A 12,057-nucleotide genomic window follows, 5' to 3' on the forward strand; every position below is an offset into this window, starting at 1 on the left:
TCTTCTGCTTCTGCACCTCTCTGACTCCAGTCTGAGAAAATTTATTGCCTTTCAAGGTTTCAAGTGATAACATTGGGCCCATCTGGATAGTCCAGGATAATCTCTCTATTTTAAACTCTATAACCTTAATTTCACTGGCAAAGTTTCTTCCTAGCAGTACCTGGATGGTGTTTTATTGAATAATCAGAGGATGGGAATTTGGGAGGAACATCCTTAGAATTTTTTCTTCTACGACCCATAAGCATATTACTCTCAATTTTTAATTTTTTTATTTTTAGGTACTATAGGGCTTAGAATGGGTCTCTTTACCTGACTCTAAATATGGCTAAACTATAAATGTTATTTGTTTAGTTCACAAGTATTTATTGAGCACCTACTCTACACCAGATACTGGAATAATAGAGAATAACAATTAAAAGAGTCCTGCTTCAATGAACTTACATTTTAATGGTGAAATGGTCACGAAAACAAACAAATAAACAAGTAGTGAAATATTTATGAAAGATGTTAAAAAGAGCTTGGAGCAAAATAAAGCATGTAGGGTGGTAAGAAACAGCAGAGAGAAGAGGTCAATTTCCTATTTTATAAGAGATAGTTTGAAAAGGCCTTGCCAAGGAGGTGGCATAAGAGCAAGACCTGGAACAATGAGGAGGAAGCCAGATGGGATTATGGGGAATATGCTTTTTAGGATGAAAGAAGAGTGAAATTCAAAGTCCATAGTAAAAGGGTGCCTGGAGTATTTGAATAAGACCAATGAAGTTGAGTGAGCAAAGAGGTAAGTGATAAAAGTAACATCATTAATGCTGTGGGGCAAGATCATGCTAGTTGTGGACTTCTGTATGTGAGAAGTTTGTGGAGTTTAGAACAGGGGAGTGACATGAGCTGATGCACAATTTTAAATTATTACAACGTTGCATTAAGCCTAACCTAGAAATGGGGGTGAAGGCCAGCATCAAGGCCATCAATAAGGGCGCTACATACATAAGCCAAATTAGAGGGAGCAGTGGCATGAACAAGGGTGGAATCATGGAGACGATCAAAACTGTCAGATTCTGGATATGTTTGAAAGTAAAACTGAGATGGAACAGGAAGAGAGAAATGAGAATTACTATAAGGAGTCTGACTCAAAGAACTGGAAAGATGGTCCACTGAATGCTCACATATCACACAGATCTCTCTGTTTGCCTCATGGACCTATTTCTCCCACTGCTGACCATTCTTCCAGCAGACAGCCCTCCATTCCCATCCTTTATGAAAATTGACCTCAGGTGAAGAGGACTGTCCTGGAGAAGGTTGCATCCTCTTATCTTCAGTGTGTGTCCAATGACTTGTTGATGTAGAAAGTGAGGGATGAAAGTCCAGCACATTCACCTTAACAAAGGATGATTTATGTAATAGTTAGGGTCAGGTGTTAGCTTGGCCTAGTGATAGTGCCCAGTTGTCTAGTCAGGCAAGCACTGGCCTAACCATTACTGCAAGGATATTTCATGGCTGGTTGATAAACCAGAAGGCTGGTTTGTTAAATTATCAGTCAGTTGACTGCATCTGTGCCTGATTATATCTATGCTCAATCAAGGGTATATCTTCCTCATAGAGAAAATGCAATCAGCTGGTTTTAATCCCATTCATTGAAGACTTTTAAGGGAGAAGAGAATCCTCATTTTTCCTTCAGCAAGACAGCCTCCCCTGTGATCATCAAGGACTCTCATTGGAGTTGTCAGCCTTACAGCCTGTCCTATAGATTTTGGACTCTTGTTTCCCCATGGTTCTGTGAGATATTTTTCATAAATCTCATATTTGCAGATATCTCCAGTTGAATTGTTTTCTCTAGAGAATCTGCCTAATACAATTCAGAGAAGCCGTTCCAACCCTGGAGTTCCCTCTGAAGTCAGTTGAGACTACATCTTCTCTAACATCTCTCTTTGCCAATCCTACTTCCTTTTCCACAAACTGATCTCATAATCAACGGTGATATTCCTGTAAATAATCTCAGTCTTTTCCTCAGGATATTCTTAGTTGGCAACAGATAGATTTGCCACTTACTGAAATGAGAAAACTACAGAAAGAGCAAGTTTAGGGCCACAATAAGTACAGTATTGGGAAATTCTGAGATGTCTATGACATCCAAGTATTAGTGATTGGTAGTTGGATCCTGGATTCAGAAATAAAATCAAGGATGGAGGTAAAAATTTGAAAATCAAATATTTAAAGGTATTTGAAATTGGGAGAGTATATACTCTTTTAAAAAGTGAGTATGTAGCTCAAGAAGGGGAAAATTCTAAATATTGAGTCCAGAGGCCCTCGGACATTTAGGTGCTAGAGAGGTACAGAGTGACCCCAAAGAAGTTAATAAAGAATGACAGTGGGGTATGAGGAGAACCAAGAGAGAGTAATGCCTTAGAAGCCAAGAGGAAACAGAAGTGTCATGGAGGGAGTCATGACCTACTGTCAATTAATGACACATCAAGGATGATTACAGCCTGAGAATTCACCATTGGATTTGACAATATTGAGGTCATTAATAGGATCTCTATATTCTTGTTTTTCAGGAAGTTGTGGGTCAGAAAGCCTTGCTGGGGTGGATTCAAGGGATAAGGGAAGAAGAAGAATTGGAGAATGATTATGGGTAATTAAAGAGGAACAGAGAACTGGGAGGGAGATGGATAAGATGTATTTATTTAAGTGAGGTTATTTTAATGCTGATCAACAGGTAGAGAATGAAAATGTGATCCTGGAAAGGAAGGGGATAATTGAAGGGAAAAGTAGAGGAAGATGGAAGTGCAAATGGACTAGGGAAATGGAATGCAACTGTAGGTTAGCATTAAATGCCCACTTGTCATAGGTGAATATATATTCAAAATGAGACAATTCAGCGTGATTCTGAATTTTCCTTTATCTCACTTACATTCACAGGTGCAGATTCTGCAAAAGTCAAAGGCTGGATTTAACCAGGATTGTGGCTTTGCCAGTAAGTAAAATGAAGAGGAAAAGGAGCAAGGTTACACAATAAATTGTTTAAAATAACAGACAATGATGTTAAAGGTAGATAAGACTGGAAGTGGGATGTGAGAGAGATGAAGAGGATTAAAGTGGTGGTAAAATTACTGTATGTTCTGGTGGGATTGCAGAGTTGTCCAAGTTGGGGTACTAGAGGGGATGAACTAGAAGACTTGAAAACTGAGATTGTGGAGCAAGTCTAATTAATGTTAATGACAAATTCTAGGACAGTGGTTTTCAAATCTTTCAGACCACCCCCCCCCCATTTATAACAAATATGTATAATGTCCCATTTTTTATACAAATGAACTTCTAAACAATATGTTCACAAAAATGTAAAATTATCAATATAAATGCTGAGTAAATGCCTGGAATACTTTCCATCTATCTCCATTTACTTGGTAAGTCTTATTCATTCTGTATATTTCAAATTAAGTATCACATCTGAGAAGTCTTTTCTAATACCCTGGAACAGGGATTCTGAAACTTCAAGATATATCAGAAAAACCTGAGGACTGTGTTAAAAATTCAGATTTCTAGGTTGGCCTATAATATATTCTAATTCAGTAGAGCTTACAAATGTTATTAATAAGGTCTAACATTTATTGAAAATTTACTTTTTAACAGAAACATTTCCCATTGTTTTATATGAAATAATTTTTAAAAACCATTAAGATGATAAAATATTATCTATGTTCCTAACTGCTCTGCTATGGCTGCATTTTCAGTAAGCATCCCTAGCAATTCAATTGCCCTTAGACCACACTTTGATAAAATCTTGTTCAGGTTCCCTGGTTACATACTTCCAGAACACGCAGTAATCCCCAACTAGAAAATTAATTACATTGGAAAATATGTGGTTTAAATCTATCTTTCTGGCATTGAATATGTCTTGAAATATTTTTTGGATACATGAATGGGAAGAGAGTTGGAAGAGTGAATAAGAAAAATAAATAAATAATGATTGCATGATGAGGGTGCCACTTATGCAAGTACATAAAGGTCTGGCAGAGCACAACACTGTGGCAATTACAGTAAGGTTAGTCTGAGGATCAAATGGTGAGAATGAAAGAGTCACAAAAGTTAGGCTATATGGCTAAGTAGTGATCTAATCATAATGGGCCAGGTTTCAGGACTCCCATTTTTTCTCCCTATAGGTATCTTGAGAAAGTATTAAAAGCAAAGGGATATGAGTAAAAACATTAATGGTCATTTATAATCATATGCCAGCCTACCTGTGAGTGTTTCTTTCGTAGATACCCAGAAGGCTCAAAACCAGCTAATCAATTAGAAAGAAAAGCATTAAAACAGGGAAAAACCAAATGTCTAGGGCTGAGCTGTTCAATACGCTGACAACTAGCCACAGGTGGCTTTTAAAATTACGATTAATTAAAATTAAAAATCAGTTCCTCAATCACACTACTTATATTTGAAGTGCTCAAATGCCACACATGGATAGTGGCTATTGCATCTGTCAGTGTGGGTTTTGTGGAACACTCCCCCCACTGCAGAAATTTATATGGGAGGTGCTGGAATGGAATCATAAGTACCCACCACTTTATTACTGGATGAAAATAATGTGTGTCTATTGGGTCATTTAAGATTCATAGTTGCAGGTATCAGGAAACAACTTCAGCTAACAAATACAAATGAAGGGTTTTATTTTAAAGATTCAGTGATTGTTCTGTTTAAGGAGGAGATGGAGTTACAATCTAGAACTGCTGTCTAGTGTTCCCATCTCTGCCTCCTGCTCATCTAACTTCATTCTTCTATTTCTCTGCTTAGTCCACAGTTCATGGCTGACCTATTATAGCCACATTCCATGTTTCCATGGACCCTGGTTGGCTTGTGTGACTATCTTTGGTCATGAGAGAGGTTAATATCCATACATACCACTTGAACACACCATTGTGAACTGGGGGACAGTGTTCCAAGAAGGCATTGTGAACTGGAAAGATGTCCTTACTGGTGGCTATAACTTGAGTAAACAGCTGTGCATCAGTGTCCTTCTGATGCATCTTACCTTGTCCCTTTAGCTTGTTTTCAATCGCTTGCTTGAGGCACAAGTGCGATTTGTCTGTGGCATGTGTTACTCCACAGTTTCGTCAGGACCTGCAGGGAATAAAATCAGTTTTAGCAAGGGGCTACATACAAAGATGGTGGCACTATGCAGGGGAAGCACAAGGACAGTAATAGAAGGTTGCCATTATCACACAGGCTTGAAGGGGCAATAGGAGAAAGGAAATTCCTGTGCATGGAGGCGCAGAGGGCCATGTGAGACATGCTGCCTTGGAGGGGCTCTGGTCCATGACAGAGGAATCAGGGAAATGGCAGAACAAATATCTGAACCTCTCTCCCTTCCTTATTTCTGATCTCTCTTTTCTATTTCCCATCAGTGGACTCCAATGGGAAAACCAGAAGGCAAGGAGCATGTTGATCTATTCCATAGCAATTAACCTCATGAGACACAGAGAGAGGTTAATTAAAAGGCTAATGAGTAATCAGGAGGGGAAAATGGACATTATCACACACAGTAGAAACCATTGCTTGGGGTGGGATATGGCTGACCTAGCCACTGGGCAAGACTCTCCTTCTCCTTCATTGACCTAGGAATTCCATTTTGAAACTTCAGCCTCTGCTGAGAAAACACAATTTCAGCTTTTTAGTCATGTTTATTTTTAAAATCAAATAAAAACCCCATTTTCTTGAGCTTATGTGGAAGAAAGCAAATATGCGATAGATTTCATCAGTTGGGTATTATTTTCAGTGAATTGCAATTTCCCCACTTTATTTATTTGCAATGAGCAAAATGAACAAGTATAAAAAGAAGCTGGTCTGTTTCCATTGATAGGGTAAGACACAGGCAAGGTTGCTCAAGGACAGCTGTTTTTACACCCAGAAAAGCTTTCTAGTGACAGATTAATCCCATTCACCAAGTTAAGATAGAAAATCTCTGGTGTTTTTGTTTTTGGATCCCTTCTCCTTTGCAGCCTCAGGCTGCTGTGTATTTCAGACGCCATGTCTGTTCAGATGCTTGCTTGCTCTCAGTCAAAGAGAATTTAGTAAACTCACTTTGGCTTCTTTGGCTCTAATAGCTACCTCGGAACCATATTTATTTAGAGTCTTCAATTGCACTCTTCAGAGGTGTTTTGATAGTCTTGGAAAAGTGATTGGTCAGAGATTGATAATTGTTGGACACTATGTATCTGCTGTGTTTTAGATGTGTGGATGATGGTGCTTGCAGAGAAATTTGCGTTTCAGCAAGAGTGTGGAAAAGAAAGTTTTAAAAGGAAAAAGTAAAAAAATTACAACTTTGTTTTCTCTTTAAAAACTCCCCTTTGCTTTTACAATGCAACACAATCTTTGCTCAGTTGGAAACCTCCTTGTCCAAACCAGAGGAAGTTGCATAGAGGAAAATATCCTGTGTTTCACAGTTTTTCAGGAAGATAATCCTGCCCATATTAAAAATAAAAGTTTCATTTATTCAACTCATTAATGAATTCTCCATTCCACAAGTATTATCTCCTGACATTTACCTACCAAGTAATTAAGTACTGGAGTACCCAAGGCTGGTTTCCATGTGTTCTTCCTCTCTCACCTAAGCTCTTGTAGATAAATGTCTTTCATAGCCATGGTATCAATGACCATTTCTAGTCCAGAGTTCTCTGAGTTTTAGATCTGGCATTCTATGTCATCTGCCCTCTCTTGGTTTCATCAAAAGCGTCTCAAATTTTACATGTTCAGGGCCAGTCTCAAGATCTTTCCAACAAATAAGGTCCTCAACCAATGTTTTACTTTGTTAGGTCTCACAAAGAAAATCCTAAGAGCAAAAGGAACTTGTGATACAGAGTCTCCCTCCCCAATGTCCTTGGCAGGTCCCAGAATCCAGATAAACCTGTTATAAACCCCTATCCAACTAGGAAACAACACACCACTAGCGGACACCCTCCTCTCCTGGCACCACTGTCCCTTTAAAGCCCAGCTCCTAGAACAAAAAACTGTAGCCATTTTCTCTTTCTTCCTTCTGGCTCCCCAGGTGGGAGCCAATTTTAGGCTACTGCCTGCTTTCTCCCTTTTGTTCTCCCAACTACTTCCTCCCTGCTTTATTCCTTCAATAAATCTGTTAATCTTTAACTTACTGTCTTGCGTGGAATCCTTAACAGCTCCATGCCTAACACACTTCTCAGTAAATGGCATGACTATTTCTCTAGGTGTTTAGGTCAGAAACTAGAAATAAATTTTAATACCTCCTTTTTGGTTCTGCACCCCCCCCCACACACACACATATCCAATCCATCATCAGGTCCAGTCAAATTTTTTGACAAAACATTTCTAGAATCTTGTAACTGTTGCCTATGTCCATTAACAATACTGGTCAAAGCCACCATCATCATTCAGCATGGTATATTGCATTAACTTCATTCTGACCTTCCAATCCATCCTTGATACTGTAAACAGGGCTCTTTTAAAAGCTAAAATTAATCATGTCAATGCAGGTAACTCCTGCATTTCTGACCTTAATCTCACTTTTATTGCTCTGTAGAGTTTTGTTGCTTATAATGATTAAGGCAAATATGCTTAATATATAAGGTCTTGGCTGTTCTGGTTCCTGCCTTCCTTTTCAGCAGTTTCTCTACCTCACTCCACTCAGCCTTATGGATCTTTCTATTTGACTGTAGGACCTTTGCACCTGCTATTCATCTGCCCAGAATATTCTTTTCTCCCTTTTCATCTCAAAGAAGCATTCTTAATGGTTTAATCACATGCTTCTATTATAGGAACTCATAATTTTTGTAAGTCTTCATTACCAAAATAATCAGTTAGAATCTTAACTCTTGTTTCGTAGTTAATTGCAGGATTGCAGACACTGTCCACTGTATTCTCTGCATTTCATACTTAATAGGAGCTCCTTGCAATATGGTTTCTTCAACTATAATATAAGAATAATAATATGTAGCATAATATTGCTTTCATTATTACATATATATATAAACTTAGAACAATGCCTGAATCATACAGAAACATTCATTAAATGGTAGCTATTGCTACTGGTGTTTCTGTTGTTTTATAATCCCTGTCTTCAAGTGTTCTACAATTTGTAGACAGTGATTGCCCTACTTATTTCAAGAAGTTTGGAAGGTTGAGGGACTTTCTAATTAAGTGAGGCATCCTTTCAATACTAAAGTCAAAGTATGGATCAAAGTATCACATCCAATTGAGCACCCCTTTAGAGTTGTTGCCATCAGTTTGCTTTCAAAGTACTATTTAGTAGCACATACATTTCCACATACAGTCTGGGAGGGAGGAATTCAATTGCAGCATGAAACTTTAAAACAACATTTTGTTCCTTAATGGGAAATTCTATACTGCTGGTTAAAGACCCTCTTAACTGACACACGCAACATGCCATTTCAGGGTCTTGTGACCAACCCAGAGGACAATAAATCATCAATGACATATTCAACCCCAGTAATTATTCCTTTTGTTTGGAAATTCTTGATGTTTCAAACTCATGCTGAGCCATTTTAGGAGTGAATTAAAAGGAATCAGTTACAAATTGGTAACTGTTTGCTCTGAAGGGAAAATTGCTTTGGAAACATAGCTGGCCTCACCTCCCACCGTGGCTGACAACAGGAAAGACAGAACAATAACAAAAAAGACACACACAGCCTTGTGATTGTTTAGAAGATGTTGATGCCCTGGCTGAATCCTCTTAACCAGACTGGGGTACATCTACAATCTGCCAGGCGTGTTGGCTGCTAACCGACCAGAGTTGCACATTTCTCAGAATAATTTCCCTGGACCGATAGGGGCCACATAACTAGAAGATGACTGCAAGGCCACTACGTATTTTCAAGGAGGGCTCACAGCCAATGTCTGGCTTGTATAGCGTATAAAAGTCCAACCCTCTTTTCTCAGTAACAGACCACTGTGTGATGCTACTTGAGCAGCTGAGTCCCCTTGGGATCAGGTTGACTAGAACACACCTAATACCACATCTTCACTTGGCTTCTTCCTCTACCCTATTCTGCTTTCCTCACATCCTTACAGGCTTGTCTTGAAAGTACCCCTTCAATAAATCAGAATATGTGTCAAATAGTGTTTTGAGAAAAAATGACCTAAAGTCCTACTGAGATGAGTTCAACCTGCCACCCAGGTGTACCTAAGCATACAGAATAGAAGGTCAGAGTTCCACATTGCTAAGTTTTGGAAGGAGTCATGATGAGCATAGTGAAAAAAAAAAGAGAAAGGGGAGAGTTTTGGTCTGCATGAAGGAACAACCTACTGACATTGTGTCTGCATGGTCTGGCTCCAGGTATGTGAACCAGGAAATCTCTTTGAACTCTAAGATCTAAAAATCCATAGTGTCTGGCAGAGCAAAGGAAAATACAGCTATGGATATTTTTGTTACTCAGATCTTCTGTGCTTAGATTGGAGAAATAGGATGTAATCTTGAGTAAAAATACAAGTATACTTTAAAGGTGGGCACTAGGGGTTCTCTGAGCAAAAGGGATTTTCTAAGCTTGAATTGGCAGAAAATGACCATTCATAAAATCTGGCAGGTAGAAAGAAACCCTTGTTAAAAAAGTATCAACAGCCTTCAGGATACATAAAATATAGCAGGTGAAAATTGATGGAGAGTTATTTTTCAGGCCTTTGTGTTTGTAAATGTTTAAACATTCTGTTGCAAAGATGATGCCTTTGAACAATTTTTAATAAAAACAAACATCTTTCTCCAGCTGTGTTTTGAAACACAATGTTCATGTATTTGAGCATATTATGATCCATTTAGCATGGCTTTTAACTTTTTTGGGGGGGAGGTGATGATTGAGTGAGTGTCAATAGTGAGTATTTTTCTGGGGTGTGTTTGATATTCCACCACTCTCAATATATCAAACCTAGAGAAAATTAAAACTAGTTTTGCAAAGACCTGTAGGTCTTACCCTAAAGGCAGAAAGAAAAGTCAGTCCTTATTCTATAGAACACAATCAACAACTACCCTGAATTAGTAGAGAAAGAACTCTCAAAAATTAATTACATGGAAATCTTTTTCACTGTAGAAGGAAAACTGATCGAGTTTCTTTGTACATCTTGTTCTCGGAACCACAGAAATTTAGGAAGAATGGGAGAAACTTTGAGTTAAAAGGAGAAATGTAGTTTAAAAAAAAAATCACTGCAGCACTTAGGATAATAGCAATTAAACAATTATAACTTTTAGTGAACGTTTAATCTGCCTGGAATCCTCCACTCTCAAGATTTTCTATAGCTGGCTAATTTTCATCACGTCAAATTCAGCTAAAACATCAGCCCTCCTGGGAGGCCACCCTTGAGCTTCCAGACTAAGGAGCCATCCTGTCACCTTGGATAGCACCATTCTTTTCTATCTCTCTGCATTGTATATACTATTCTCAAATACCAATCATCTCTCTACCTCCCTAATGATGTGCCTGGCTCGCCTACTTTCTTCTCCTCGTAGCTGGCTCTATTTCCAGTGTCTAGAACAGAGTTTGCCTCATGATAGGAGTTCAGAAAATATTTATGGGTTGAATAAATTAAATTTCAATGAAAGAATGGTGTATTATTTTATGCCTTGGTGATATCTTCATTACCTGGAAGGTGCTCTATAAATTTTTGTTGAATAAATAAATTATCCAAGACTCTGAGGATAGATGGAAAACAAATAAGAAAAAGTCCCCAGCCCTGAGGAACTTGCTAAATCAATGGACAAAATTTGAAGTGGCCCATTACCTCAGGGCTTAATGGAGGCAAAAAAAAAAAACATTTTGAATAAATGGAGCTCCATTGTGGAATGGGACTTAAATCTGTTTAGCTGTAAATGTATTGAAGCCTCAGTGTATTCAATTGTAAATACTGTTTAGTGGTATCTGATGTCAATTTCTATTTCCTTCTCATGAGAATTTGGTATAAGAAAATGTTCTTTGTTCTCCTGTGGTGATGCATGGTCTAGTCTTATCTGCAAGCCTGCTTTGTGGGCCATGCCTGACACTTGTTTCATGTTACCTCTACTGGATAATTTCTTTTCTCAGGAATATATTATACACTGTTTTTTCATAGACTCTACTACTGCAATTAATCAGAATTCACTTTCGCTGCAAATTTTATCCATTGATTTCTAGGACAGTTTTGCTTCTTTCCACACACACTGTCAATGTCAGAGGAATTGTTAACTTGGGGTGGGCCTAAGGATTGACCTTGATCTAATTGCTTGGTTGTATTGCTACCACTCTTGCCAGGGCAATTATTTCTCTCCAATTGTGGCTTTCTTTCTGCTCGGAGAATGGACCAACAATTCAATTCATTTTTACTAAGGTATTCAATTTTCTATCAGCATCCTTGCTAAACATGGATTGTCTCTACATTCAGCTCCATGACACTTCCTGTAGACCACGATAACTAATTCCCTGAACAGAAAATGCATAACCTGTTTAACCATTTCATATCCGATAGCCTATCAGCTGCTCTGTTCCACCACGTCCCTGACCTGATTATTTCCCTCAGTCTCACGGTATCTGTTCTTTCTTAGAACAGATTCGGCTGCTCCAGGTCTCCTGGATTTGTGTAAATCAGAAAATTTTAGAAATGGGGGACAGATGAGGGGTTGCAGGAGCTGGGGTGGGGAGTGGGTGTGTTGTGCAAATTAGAACTAAGGCTTTAAGCCTTCTGGATGTTACACAGAAATAGAATAAACCAGGCAGAGGCTCTGAAAGTTCAGGAAGTAGGTTTTAGTTTCTATGTCCCTAGGGCTCAGCCAAGTAGCCTCTGAGAGTCTGAGGCCCGAACAAAAGCTTAACATCAGTTTTTATAGACAGGATGACCCATTAAAGGCAAGGTAAGCGATTGGCTGGTTTAAATCAGTAAGGGCGAGAAGCTGGGTTTAGAAGCAGATGAGTGGTTAGGCCGGGAGGGCCCTTCATAGGAACTTCTCTTATCCTGCCTATTGACCATCCTCGGAGCCTGGGAGATATTTCAACAGGGAATGGCCTGAGTAAACAAGGGCCTGCCTGCAGCAACAGGAAGTGGCTTTAACAGGGGCTGCCT

At 38.7% G+C, this 12,057-nt stretch overlaps 1 long non-coding RNA gene across 1 annotated transcript in view; it reads right to left on the reverse strand.

The window, feature by feature from the left end:
• The window catches only part of LOC143683947 (uncharacterized), a 355,121-nt gene that overhangs the window by 22,630 nt on the left and 320,434 nt on the right, over positions 1-12,057 (reverse strand). Inside the window, exon 7 of the long non-coding RNA XR_013175749.1 lies at positions 5,021-5,109. This is a non-coding gene — a long non-coding RNA (uncharacterized LOC143683947). The remainder of the gene's footprint in view (positions 1-5,020; positions 5,110-12,057) is intronic.

The sequence above is a fragment of the Tamandua tetradactyla genome, chromosome 1 (assembly GCF_023851605.1).
Source record: "Tamandua tetradactyla isolate mTamTet1 chromosome 1, mTamTet1.pri, whole genome shotgun sequence".
Classification (NCBI taxonomy): Eukaryota; Metazoa; Chordata; class Mammalia; order Pilosa; family Myrmecophagidae; genus Tamandua; species Tamandua tetradactyla.